The following is a 14,768-nucleotide window of genomic DNA, read 5'->3' as shown; positions in this document are numbered from 1 at the left end:
ACACCAAAATCACTCAATTTGGTAAAATATTAAAATTTCTATTATTTTTTTTAAATTTTTTAGCATTAAATTAAATTTGTAAAAAAATTTAGAGGCAGGCCACATGAGGCGCGTGTGGCGCGATTCATAGCGTCCTTGGTGGCTAGTGGCGTCACCGCGCCTACTGCCATCGCATGTCTGTTTGCATGGCAATATGAGAACTGTGGACATGGTTTAACTTAATCGCATTAATATTGATCTCAACTATTGGCATCAAACCATGTGAGATGGAGGGCTGTGATTGAGCCACATCTCCCGCACCATTTTAGCCGAAGACTCACATTCAAAGCCATTGACTGGTGCGCATAGTTTTGATCTGAAATGTCTGATCAAATGATCAGATAACTAAGATTAAAGGGAAATTTTTTGTTCAAAGTTAGTTCAAATATTCAAATTCTCATAACTTTCAAATTACCAGTCCAAATCCTATGAAATTTGAAACATAAGCTCATGGTAACATGAACTTTTGTTGCCTGGAATTTGGAGGCTTCGTGCAATGAAAGTTTTGAGCTATTTTGAATTTAAAATTTAGTTAAATGTTGAGTTTTCTCAACCAATGGATGAATTTTTAAGTTCTTGGGCATCTTTTTCTCGTGGTGATATCCTCTCTAACTTTACAGAAGACTCCACGAGCGAATGATGATTGGATTAAAAGATATTGAGTAAAACCCACATTCGCTCACTATCACCCTCTCTCTTCACTAAAATGTTGTTTTGAGGCTTGGGTTTGGTGGAGAAAAGCTTGTAAATCTTGAGAGATGACTGAAGAAGCTGGGGGAAGGACTTAGAGAGCTGGGGGTTGTTAGAGGAGGAGTTTGAAGTAATGAAGTTGAATAATGAGCTTTAGGTTAAGTTTCCCTTACTTAACCCATTTCTTTCTAAATGGATGGCATGGATCTATTTTATGCAGGCTTGGATAGGTGCTAAGTGTCCCCCAATGCTTTTAGAAGCCAGGGGGAGGTCTGGTGCATGAGTGTGACCCTTTGGCTCATATAGAGAGGGGACCACTTGCCTTTTCCACATTTGGCTAAACCATGGCTTAAGCATGAGCTATGAGTTACACCAAGGCCTCTTTAAGAGTGGAGGGGGTTGTTCTACAGTAGGTTAGAGCAGGATTTGGTGAGGGGTTAGGATTACGAAGGTGTAATGGCCACCTAAGACCATTTAAATACTAGTTTGACCTTTCGATGGATCAAACTAGTCAATGGAGCTGATGTGGTAATCAAGGAGGTATATTTGGCTGCTTGGCTAATTAGCCAAGTGTTTGGGGCAATGGTCGTGAAGTTTTGACCAAGTGCATGGAGATGGAGATAGTTTTGACCCCTCCAATTGAGTTTACTAAGTCAAATCAAGCTTTAGGTTGATTTTTGGAATGTGTAATTTAGATAAAATTGATTCAACTTGATTAAAAACTAAAAGTTGTTTTAATTGATTTAAAAGTTGAGATGCATCAAGCATACTATTTCTTAAGAAAATACCTATTGACTGACAGCATTGGGTGATTTCTTTTATGATAAATTAGCTTATACGAGCCTCTTTCATAAAATGTTTCTATGAAAAAAGGTCCTTCCCATGTCAGCTCAAACTTCCCACCAATCTTTCAATGAGCTAAGATAGGTCTCCAATGACTATGACCGATTCTCTTACATGGAAGGTTCTATGTCGCACCAACTTGTCATAAGATTGAACCATTCTGGCTTTACACAACTCTAAATTCTGCTGAGCATGGAGGAAACACTCTTCAAGGCCTTCAAGCTTTATTAACTAGAGTTATGCATTTTGTTGAGTTGTGATTTGGTTATGTATCGCAATCTTGAATGAAGGGATCTATACTTCCAAAGGGAGTACAACCTCAGACCCATACACTAATGTGAATGGAGTGGACTAGTTTAGGGTCCTATAAGTGGTATGATAGTCCTACAAGGCTTCAACTAACCTCTTATCCCATTGATATTTTTTAGCATCTAAGATCTTTTTGATGATTTGCACCAAGGTTTTGTTAAATGCTTTTACCAACACATTAGCATGTGTGTAATAGATTATTTAGTATGTCTAATCATGATTGTGGCATTTAGTAAAATTATTAATTTTTATAGACTTAAATGTAGACCCATTATCGGATATGATCATGTGGAGTAAGCCAAATCGATACATTATGTGATCATGAAAGAATTTCATGGCATGGTGTGATGTTATATTACATAGGGAATGACTTCTGCCTATTTGGAGAAGTAATCAATTGCGGCTAAAATGAAGCAATGAAAACTTATATAAGGAGGGTCAATAGTCTTGATAACATCCGTGCCCCAACTCTTGAAGGGACATGAAGCTATGGTGGGATGCAACATGTTAGACAACAGATTTAAAACCATAACATGAACTTGGCATTGATGATAATATTTTACAACATTTGTGTAAATAGTCAAACTTCATAGGACAATTGTATCCAAATCTTTTAATTTTTATTTTCATCTTAGGACCTAATTCATGAGCACCATATAGTCCAGAATAGAGTTTATTTACAATCTTTATGGCCTCTCTTTTGTCAAGAAATATAACCATAATGAATTGAACGATTAATGATATAGAGTTTTGTTCATAAGTGCATATGCGAGGGCACGTTTCTTGATTTTATTGGCATATAACTAATCATGAGGAAGCATTCCTTCTTGAAAGTAATCAATGGGTGGTTTTATACAATCAACTTATTCACCGATTATTGAAAAGGTAAATAGGACTTCAAAAGATTTCAAATTAATGTGCGCCAAATCCATAGGAGGTAGGACCTGACGACCTTAAATCTCTATAGGAATGGAGTCTTCTTCTAGATAGGAAAATTCCTTTATAAGCTTTGCTAAGGCATCTTCTATAGAATTGCTCTTGAAAGTTCATTAGGGATGTTAATCCCTTATGAACTAGCCCGAGGCTAACCGAGAGGGGGGGTGGGGGGGGATGAATTCATATTTTTTAAAAAAATTTCTTAAACCAAAATCACAATATATACCAAAAAATCACTCACAAATAAAGTGCAAAAATTAAATATAGAAAAATAATAAAAAGAACACACCAAATTTTATAGTGGTTATATCAACTTGACCTACATCCACTCCCTGGAGCCTCTCCTCCTGGTATTGCACTATACGCAGTGACTCTCCTATTTCTCCCATAGCAAGGAGGAGAAGCCTATACAAAAATTCCTTTCCACCGACTCAGGTGAGGCAAAGAACCCAACTCTTTTCACTTCCTCCTGAAGTAGGAGAAACCCAAATCCTTTCACTTTCTCCCGAAGCTGGCAGAGAACTTCGATCAATCACCGAAGTAGACCTCTCTAGAACCTCCAAGGATCCAGGAATGATGACTAGAGAAGAAGACTCAGATCCTTTCTTGGAGTAACCTTTATGAAACCCTCACAAACTACCCTCATAAGATCCTCTCTCTCGCTCTCCCTTGCTCTCTCTCTCTTCGTGGCCCTCTTAGGTCTAGACAACTATAAAAGATCCAATCTTGAGCAAATAAGAGGTCTTATATAGAAGGGCTTCAAAATTTTCCCTTAATTGCAACAAACCGACAAAGATTGTCCAATATGATCGACGGATCGTCCTATATAATCAGAACAAATTTAACTCAATCAACCAAGATGATTTGGGGAGTCTGGACAATTAGAAGATTTATTTCTTCTGATCATCCAGGATGATTGGACATCATCCTATATGATTAGTTTAAAAATGTCATGTATTGTCCAAACAATCACTCTGTTCAGCCAGACTTATTATGTTAGACGATGAAAAAATAATTGATCATCCTGGATGATTTTTGTATTATCCAGTATGATTAGCTTAAATGAATACACAACATCCATAACATTATTCTGGTCATCCAGGAAGTAACTATGGTTTATTTAATTTATTGTCCCATACGATCTTGCGATCATCTAATATGATCAATTAATCAAACATTAATTTATTTACATAATCATCTGACTAATTTAGGAATATTTTAATGCATCGTATAGGACATCATCCTGGATGATGTCTAAAAATAATAACATGCTTAAAAGAGTTAGCGGCTGATTCTTTCTGATTTAAGTATATCGTCCACGATGAAGTGCTTAATTTTGGTTGCCTTAACCAAGATGCCCGAATTAGGGTTTTTATTTTTAACTGATCATCTAGGATGATTTTGGATCATCCCGGATGATATGATAAAAAATAAAAAACTCTAAAATAGACAAATTTTTTTTCCTTGAGTGTGTTTGTGAAAGGTTTCTTAGCATCAGGACCCACTTTATTATATTTTACTCAAGAAAAAGTAAAAAAAACTTGACGTACACTTATAAATTGACTTAATCCTAATCTACCTAATCTTGAGCTCGCTTGACTTACAATTGATCTTGTGGACCTGAAATGTTAGTAGGCATGACAATAGTAGAAAAATAAAAATGTACAAAATATTTATTATCATCAAAATTATAATCCTTGAATCCAGATTTGCAATAGCTCATAGGGAATCTTATACATAGTTATGAAAGGAATTTGGTTGAGCAAGTGATTTGTATACTGATAGTAATTTAGGAGTTTCGGATTAAAAACCTTATAGGTTCATGCAATCTGGTTGATATCCAGTTAAGAATCACCAATGATATTAATTTATTTTATGTTCATAAGTATTACAAGCTCTAAACCAATTATCAGAGCTTCATACTCAGCCTTGTTGGTTGTTTAAGGTTATAATAAGTAATAAGATAAATGCATCATTCCTTGTCTGGGTTATAAAAATTAGACAAATTTTAACTTTTCTAGGAATGGTATATTTTTATCCATTGACTTGCTGGGAGGATACTGCACCATCAAAACAAATGTCTTAGACATAATCATTAGATTCCTCATAACTCATTATTTATTGGTCAAATAAATCATTATTTAGAGGATATTCTACTATCAACGGGTGCGCTGTATGGAAGTCAACAATGACCTATCCTTTAATAACACACGGGGGAATTAAAGTAATTTCAAATTGGAAAAAATCACATAACACTATGCCAGATGTCCTGATAATATAGGTTGGATCATAAGATATTATAATGGGTTAACTCTTGAAATCAATCTTACCTGATGAGAAAGCATATAATGCCTTAGCTTTCAAGATGCAAAACCTAAAGCAAGATATTGCTTCTCAATGGAAGGATACAAAATTTCTACAAGGAGAAGATGTTAGATCAAGTAAAAGAGGGCATATTTGTTTCCATCATCATTGAATTAAGCCAACAGAGAAGAAAGCGACTTAGTCAGAGATGTAGTGTTGAGAATAAGATGTTTTCCTAAAATAGGGGCTGCTAATACTAACAAAATTTTAAGATATTACTTCATATTTTTAAAGGCACTTTAACATTTCTCATCCCATATGAATTTGGTGTTCCTTTTAGCTAGGACAGAGATTGGCTGACACATTCAAGAGAGGTTAGAAATGAATCTCCTTATATATGCTAACTTGCCTTGAAGGGACCTTAGTTGAGAAAAAGTTTTAGGAGGAGACATATTTAAGATGGCTTCAATCTTAGCAATATCAAATTCAATTCTATGGTGCCTCACTATGAAGCCCAAGAATTTTCTTGAAGTAATGCCAAAAACACATTTAAAGGGGTTCATTTTGAGATCATAACGACGTAACCACTCGAAGACAATTCTTAAGTCATACAGGCGAGCCTCATTGAATTTTTTCTTGATAACTAAATCATTGATGTAGCATTTAACTTGATTTTGAATTAATTCATTGAAGATTTGGGTCATCGCCCCTTGGTAGGTTGCACCAGTATTTTTGAATCCAAAGAGCATCACCTTATAGCAAAAGATCCCTATAAGGGTTCTAAATGTAGTGTTCTTCTCATCTGTTAGGGCCATCTTACTTTGGTAATAACTAGACAAGCCATCCATGAAGGAGAAAATGACATGTGAAAAGTTAATATCCACCATGATTTTATGTGGAAATTTATCCTTGGGACATGCCTTATTCAGATGCATATGATCAATGCATATTTAAATTTGATCATTCTTCTTTTGAACTGATACGATGTTGGTTACCCAAGAGGGATATTATTCCTCTTAAATATATCTAGCCTTGACCAATTTCTTTCTTTAAAAAATGACATGCTGTTCGATTTTTAGACGTATGTCTCAGGGAGATTGCTTAACAAGAATGAAACTATATTGAATTGCAAGTTTAAGAATTTCTATATCAGCGAACAAGCCCAACATTTTATTATATATCCAGGAAAACTAGTACTTAAACTTATAGAGAGGTTGGATTAGATCCTTTGATTCATTATCACTCAAAAAAGACTAATTAATGTATTGCGAGGGTCACCATCTATTCCAGTTAATTTCTTTTAGTTCATTAAATGTTGATTTAATTTCTCTTTCAAATTCAGGGGATGCATCCCAAACTTAAGTTCATCTGTGCCATTTGATGTCTCCAATTAAAGCCCGTTAATGGGGTTAATGATTTATGTAAGGACTTTCTTAGATTCTAGATGATTTGTTATCATAAGATAATATTCGTTATCATCAAATGAACTAGCAATACCAAAGCTGATACGACCGGTCAATTTTTTGTTTTCAAATGCTAAAGGTTCTTATATTATCTAATTTGACCCTTGGTTTATTGACTCGATGTGAGACCTTTAGAGATATAATTGCTTACGCACACAAGAAAGTAACCAAGAGGTAATTTCTATTAATTCATTGAAATATGCCTCCTCAAGGATTACATCGTCTTCCTTCCCTGAGGTGAAGAGGCTAGGAAATTTTGTTTAGATTTTTCTCACTTTGTCATCTATGTTAAGTGAATACTTAATTAATAAACCTACAACTCTAATGGTAGATAGTGGGGTTATGGTTAAGGCTTCAATTCTTTTACTCAGTTTTTCATACATAGTTAATTCAAACTCATCACTTTGAACTTTTGGAGTGTCACCCTTTAGATCACTATATTGTTCTAAAGTGAGATAAAATTTTGGAGGAGGATTTATCTTTCTGTAATTAAAAGGAATTCTAGCAACCCATATTTTTTAGTCATCATAATAAATTGATTCCAACTCAATAAACATTGGGTGTGTTATTTTGTTAAATGAAGAACGGCCTTGACCACATGCTTTTAACATCCCAAAAAAATCAACCTAAGAGTGCTTGATGAAAATAGAAATAAACCACTCTATTTCTATTTCTAGAAGTAAAATGAAAATTTACACTTTTAAAAACTTCAATAAAAGAAAAATCCTTTTTCTTGGCTCCTTCATTCAACTCTTTAGTCTTTAAAACAGAGTTCCGCAAGCTTTTGATCATGTTTAGATTATCTCCTTCGATGATGATTATTTACTGATTAATCATCTAGTCTTGAATATAATTTTTGAAGTCATGTACCGAAATGACCTCCAAAAAAGAAGTATCTTAAAGGCACATTTTTTTTCCATAAGATAATAAGAATAATCCCTTGTCGTCATGAAGACCAACTGTAATACCAACCGAATAATTCTGCAATAAAGAAGCATCAACATTTAACTATTTGAGGGAAACTATTTGTGGCCTAAAGACCACACATTCGACAGCGTCTTCAATATCCAATTATTGCCTTTTTTATCTTTTGGTTTTTTTCTCCTTCTAATTTTTTATTTTGTTTTGAGCTTTACTCATTTGTTTTCTCCTCTTTAATTATGATCCTACCTTTAGAATAGGTAGAGGACCCTTTATGTGTATAATATGCAGCATCCTCATAGATCTCAATCTTATGAATAGAGAATGGTTGCAAATGAACCTTAATTACATATTCAATGTCATCTCGTTGGTTCTTGATGCATGGTGTAGGGCAGATGGAACCATCATATACTCATGGATCTAGGGCCTACCTAGAAGTGCGTTGAAGGATGTATCGAATTAATTATATGAAACTTGTATTTTATTTTCAACTCTACCACATCTAAAAGGAGTGTGATTGAACCTAAGGCCTTCTCACCCTTTTCGTTGAACCCACATAATACTATTCTGTTAGTGTGGTAAGCTTACGTATGTCTACTTTAGTATATGTGAGAGTTTACATTCATCACGTTGACTGATGCACATGGATTAATAATGACTCTAGATAAGTTGAAATTTCCACAATTAATAATGATGTAAAGTGGTTGATTATGTTCGACAGTTCCCAAGAGTAGATCCTCATAAAAGAAGATTTAGCCAAAAATTTTTTTAAGCTTGAGTTCAATATATGAGCTGCAGCTTGAGCTCATATTCAAGCTAATCATTATATATGTGAGTTGTGCTTCAAACCAACTATGAGTTTGACCCAACTAGTTTTTATCTCAAATTTTAATGAACTAATGTGACTACAATTTTTTCATAAATTAAGTATATTAAGTTAAATTTGTATCATGTGTTTTGATGATTTTTTTACACTAAAATAGTTTTTTCAAAATTTATCCTTTTATTTGTCTTATTTTAATGCATTATACTCATGGACACTGCAAAGCACATTAATATAAAATGGAATTTCAATATTTTTAATAAAATAAATTTAATAACTATTATGTGTCAAAAGATTTAGGGTGGTAGAGAGATATATGATTTAAAGTCCTAACTTTATATGAAGATCCAACATATATAAAAATAAGAAAGTGGAGTATAAGAGTAATGAGAAATACCAATACTTTTACGTGAAAAAAATATGAAATTGAAAAGAATCATGAGGCTTGGCCTTATTAAATTTTTTCTACTAGTGTTTGTGGTCAATCACGAATGATGCCCTTCATAAAGGAAAAACCTTAGCACAATATAGCAAATACATATCATGTAAAGCATACTACATGGTGGTAGTTAGAAAATTGAGTGATACGAGAGTTCTTAAAATAATGTAGGCTTGTTATTTTGGTTAGTAGGACCGTAGTCAGTCGATGTGGGTTGAAGGGGCCGTAGTTAGTCGATTGAGGTAGAGGGTACTATTATATGGTGATTGAGGTTAGAGGGACCATAATCGTTAGGTGACAGAGGTCAAAGAATATATAGTCAGTGCGTGACTTGGGTCAGAGGGACCACTATCAATAGGAGATGTTGGTCAGAGGGACCATTGTCAATGGCCAAGGGTGGTTGGAGGGACCATAGTCAGTGGCAGCAGTGGATTTGTCTCATTGAGCTGCTCGATTTGACTATAAACGTGCCATGTTTTAATATCATTTGCTCATCCAATTATTACTTTGGAGCTTCCAAATATGCTCTAAACCCTTGATTTGAGTACATTTGGGCTCAGATTGGACCAATTTTGGTGTCATTGGGTTTGTCTTATTGGGACATTTAGTTTGACTATAAGTTTTCTAAAGTTGGAGTTCAAAGGGTCTCGTATTGAATTTTAAAATTTCCCAATTCAAATTTGCCTCAAGATTTATGCTTGATGAAGGAAATTTTTTGTGACATACCAGTTGTTCTCTATTTTTAGATGTTGAGTTTGAAAATATGTATAGGAGCTTACTAAAATGTCCAAAAATAAAAATATAATATATAGATGATTATGAGGCATAACCACTCCATAGATGTCAATGTAGTACTTCCCTCGAGGCTATAAATTAAATAAAATACTATTGATAATATTTTTAGTGTTAGCACAAGCCACAACATCAATTAAAGCAAGAAATATAAATATTATTTGCTCCAAAATTTTTAAATTTTCTTGGAAGTACCAAAATTGATTCTATAATGTCAAAAATTGATCTCAATGACTCAAAAAAAATTTGAATTAAACTTTTTGGGTTGAAAATTAAACTTGACCTATCATAGGTTGCTGAACTGGATGATGGTTATGTAACTATAATAGACAGCTAGCTATGCTCGTGCTTAGGACCATGTGTTTAGAGTGTTACAACTCCCCGCCCATCCCTTTCTTTTATTTTTAATTACTTTTTTTTTCAAAAAGGGGAAATTTTTTTAAAAGTTTATGAAAAATTAAGAATATTTTCAAGGAACAAAATAATTAAATATTATTTTACAAAATTAAATATATATATATATATATATAATTTTTTTTTTCTTTAAAAATCCCAAAAATGTAGAAAATGCTTTTTTCCAAAGTTGCCCCCCATCAGAATCTATAAATACACCCCTAGAGGGTGGAGGAAAATACCTTATTCTTCTAAATCAGTTAAAAGTTTCTCCATTTAATTAAGGAAAAAATGGACTCACAAAAAATTTGAGGTCGTTGACACCAAAAGAGAGCTAATCCTTTGGTGGAACCTCTAGTCTTCCTTTATAAAATAGGTGATGGCTGTCTTGTAGGAGTCTAAAGATTGTGAATGGTGATAAAGGCCTGGTCCTCTAGCACCAGCTTCCATTTCTTTGATAAAAGGGCTAAGATTATCATGTTGAAGTCTAATGTCCATCAATAATAGTAAAGGCACAATCATCTAGCCTAGGCTCCAGTGTTCCTCTATAAAAGGGGTAAACACTATATTGTAGGAGTCCAAAGACTATCATTAGCTATAAAAGCTCGATCCTCTGACGTAAGTGTTGCAACTTAATTAAAAATATGTTTTTATATCATGTGTGTTTTTTATGATTATAAAATCTTATTGTTTCACCTGAAACATATTAAAAAATGTGTTTGTGTTGTTTGTGTGTACTAATGTTTCAGGAAATCATACTTCAGATTATTAAAGACTTCAAGACAGCTTATATTAGGATTTATTATAACTGAAGTATGTACTTTTTCACTTTTACTTGAGTCTGAGAGAGTGTGATTGTAATTGGGTACTCGTGCACACACACACTATGAGAGTTAGACAAAAACTTGTAATTTTAAAACTAATTATAATGTACGATTATGGGATCATACAGAACGATTTGACCTGAGTGTTCCTCCAAAAAGCAGTTAAACAAATCGTGTATTATAAATACTTTTGAATTATTCGTACTACACGAACCTTGGTTCATATAGATGATATTTAGAGTATGAAATTGCTGCGTACTAGTTCATCTTGAACAAACTCCAAATTTTATAAATTGATCATATTGTACGATCATAGTTTTATACAAACATTGATTAGTGTACAAAATGGGCTCATCTATGTTCGTACCAAATGATGCATGATTTGGTTAAACTAATCATATTGTACAAAATGAATATCATATATTATGCCAACCAGTGTACAAAAATGAGTCCATATTCAATCGTACTGGATGAACTTATTCAGATTTCAATATTTTGTATTATACTATTTTAGAATCATATGTAGGTTGATCAGTGTATGAAATAAGTCCATACTCGATTGTATTGGATGAACCTATTCAGTTTTGAATAGTTCGTACTATATGATGTTGGATCGTACATTTGCCAATCAGTGTATGAAATGGGTCTATACATGATCATACCGGATGAACCTATTTAATTTTTGAACTATTCGTACGTACGAACTATGATGATACAGTACAATCCATGACAGTCAAATTGAAATTTTGAGTTTTTTGGATTGTTTTTTTTTTTTGTCTTTCATATTTAGGAGTCCTAAAAACTGACTGTCACATCTCCTACTGTGACTTTCTTTTGTGAGTGCACTTGGAGATTGTTTGGGAGAGCGTCTTGAGATTGGAGAGTGAGAGATCTCATAATAGGGATTTGTGAGGGGATTCATAAGATTGCACAACAGTGAGGATCTCTTGCTTGTCTTCAAAGTTCTTCCCTACTTTCTTGAAGACTCTTGAAAGAATATTTTCAAAGGAGCATGAGTACTCTATCAACACTAGGAGGGTTTGAAAGGATGATGATACTCTCTTGACACCAGGAGGGTTTGAAAAGATGCCAGTTCTCTACCATCATCAGTAGGGTGAGAAAGGTTGACGGTACTATGCCGCACCGGGTTTGGTGGAAGAGAGGTTATTGTAAGGGCTTCTCCTCCTTGCCGTGGGAGCAAAAGAAATGTTACTTTTGTATAGTTCAATACCTGAAGAGAAAGTCTTCAATGAGTGGACATATGTCTAGTTGGACCAAACCACTATAACTTTTAGTATTTTTCTATCTTTACATTTTACTATTTTTATTTTCTACAATTTAATTTTGAGGTTGAAAATTTTATTTTGATAAATTTTTATTGTGCTTAAAAACAATAAAATTGGTTTTTTTAAAATTATAAGAAAAATTTAAATTACCAATTCACCCCCCTTTTTTATTAGCCTTGGGACAAATTTAATAGGTCTAACAACTTTTTTTAACATTCAATAAACTTTGGTCTTCCTCTATAAAAGGGGCGAAGGCTATCCTATATGAGTTTAAAGACTATCAATCTATGGTGAAGGCTCAATCCTTTGATGCAGGTTCAAAAATTGCTCTTTAGAAAAGGGTGAAAGGAAAATGACAACCATTAAGAGGTAGAGGGCTAATTATGATGGTTAAGAAGCAAAGGGCTAATAATGGCCTTCAGGCAAAGGGGTGATGATGGAGGTGTCTGTGTTTTTTTGTTCTATAAATGTAGTTTGTATCTGTACTAATTTGGGGGATAGTGGAAAGCTCGATAGAGGGGGTTTAGTGGTCCACTAATAGTAACAATCTAGTGTCATGCTATTGATGCTAATTGACTAAAGACCCCATGGTGGTAGGGATATAATCTTTTCTTGAAGAAAGAATTGAGAGAGATGTTTCACATTATTGCATGGAAGAGGTTGATTAAATCGACCAAGGATATTTGATCAATTAGAAGGTGTTTGTTAAAGCATTGTTCTACGACACTAACATACATACAAGTAGTCAAGAGAAATAAATCAAATATGCTTAACCTATCCAAGGTTATTTGTCAAAGCATTTCTTAATGATGTTAACATGTATGGAAAATGGTCAAGATGAGGAATCCAATAATGATGTTTGGCCAATCTAAGGTTATTTATTAAAGTGTTGCCTAATGACACTAACCCTGTAGAAGAGGCTATGAGAATCCACCAAGTATGTTTAACTCATCTTAGGTTATTTGTTAGAGCATTGCACAATGACATTAACCTGTATGGAAGAGGCTGAGAGAAATCAATCATATATGTTTGACCTATCAAAGATTACTTATCAAAGCATTGCTCGATAATAATAACCTATATAAAAGGGGTTGGTGGGAGGATTCCAACAAGGATGTTTGACCTATATGAGGTTATTTTTTAAAGTATTGATCGATGATATTAATCAGTGCTAAAGAGGATAAGAGAATACACCAAGGATATTTGATCTATTTAAGGTCATTTATTAAAGTATTTCTTGATGGCATTAAATTGTATGGAAGAGGTGAAAGGAATCCACCAAGGATGTCTAACCTATCTGAGGTTGCTTGTAAAATCATTGCCTAATGACATTAATTTGTATGAAAGAAGTTGAATTGAACCCCCACTTCCGAGATATATTAATCTTGATTGGGGGAGGGTGAATACCACGTGTATCCCAAATTGAAGGTGAAGATTAGGTTATCTTTAAATTTTTATTACCTTTTTGAGGTCAAGATTATGATCCTTCTCAAGGAGTATAAGTCCAAGTAGGGACTATGCATAGTTTATGATTCATTAGAAGCCTTCTTATATTTATTAGATGCTTTATGATAAATGGTTACTAGCAGGATTATTTTATGATATATAAAGTATTAGAGGGACTTGCTAACTAGAATAATATTTAACATTATAACCAAAGTAGTCCCACAATCCAAATTTTCTTCCCATAAACTTGATGTAGCAAATACTGTAGGTTGAGAGTGAAAGTTTAATGGAGGGTATTAAGCCTCATTGAACTGCATTAAGCACAATAAGAAGGGGGGGGGACTACTATTTGAAAATTTTCTTTAACACAAACAAAAATTCTTTTGGATTTTTTTTAAATTGAATTAAGTATTTTGATCATTCGATGCCAAAGCTTATTAAAATAACAACAATTATAATGATGATGTAATTTAATTAGATCAATCTAATAAGAACTACAACATTTTCAACATGTGTTTTTTAAGAAAATAAATTACAGAAAAGTAAAGTGCAGAAAATAAAATATGAGAGCAAAATTAGAACAACTAAACTAGAACTTTTTAGTGATTTGGTTAAATAATGACTTACGTATACTTCCTGTAGTCCTCTCTGGGTATTCCACTAACTCTTAGTGTCTCTCCTTTTAGTCCTCACATCAAGGCAGAGAAGGCCTTACAAGAAACACTTCCACAAACTCAGTTTGGTGGACAACCAAATTCCTTTTCACCCTCTTGGTGAGTTAGAGAACCTTCAAAGCTCTTTTCACCCTCCTAGTAAAGGAAGCAATCATGGATTCTTTTTTACCCTTCTAGTGAAGGCATAGTACCTTTAAATCCTTTTTCACCAACCTAGTGAAGGGAGAGAATCTTGACTTTTGACCTTGAAGCTTTTCTTACCAAAGAAGCCCCAATAGATCCATAGAGCCCTCTAGAGGAATCAAGGTGCAAGCTTTCTTAGAGATACCATTTGAAATCCCTAATATTACTTTTCTCTTTATAAAAGTCACCTTCTCAATCTCAACTCTCCAAGATCTCTCATAACACTTCTTCAATACCCAAAAGTCTCTTTAAGAGACAAATAAGAAAAGCTTTTTATAGAAGGTCTGCAAAAACCCTAAAATTTTAATTCAACTAAAACTATTTCTGTCGTACGATCAAGGTTCATATAATACAATTGGTTCAGAAGCCAGATAATGTCCATTATTTTGGAATAGTCCCACGA

Source organism: Dendrobium catenatum, unplaced genomic scaffold (genome assembly GCF_001605985.2).
Source record: "Dendrobium catenatum unplaced genomic scaffold, ASM160598v2 fragScaff_scaffold_1056, whole genome shotgun sequence".
Taxonomy (NCBI): Eukaryota; Viridiplantae; Streptophyta; class Magnoliopsida; order Asparagales; family Orchidaceae; genus Dendrobium; species Dendrobium catenatum.
The sequence above is the reverse complement of the archived record's forward strand: the minus strand, read 5'-3'. Positions refer to the sequence as shown.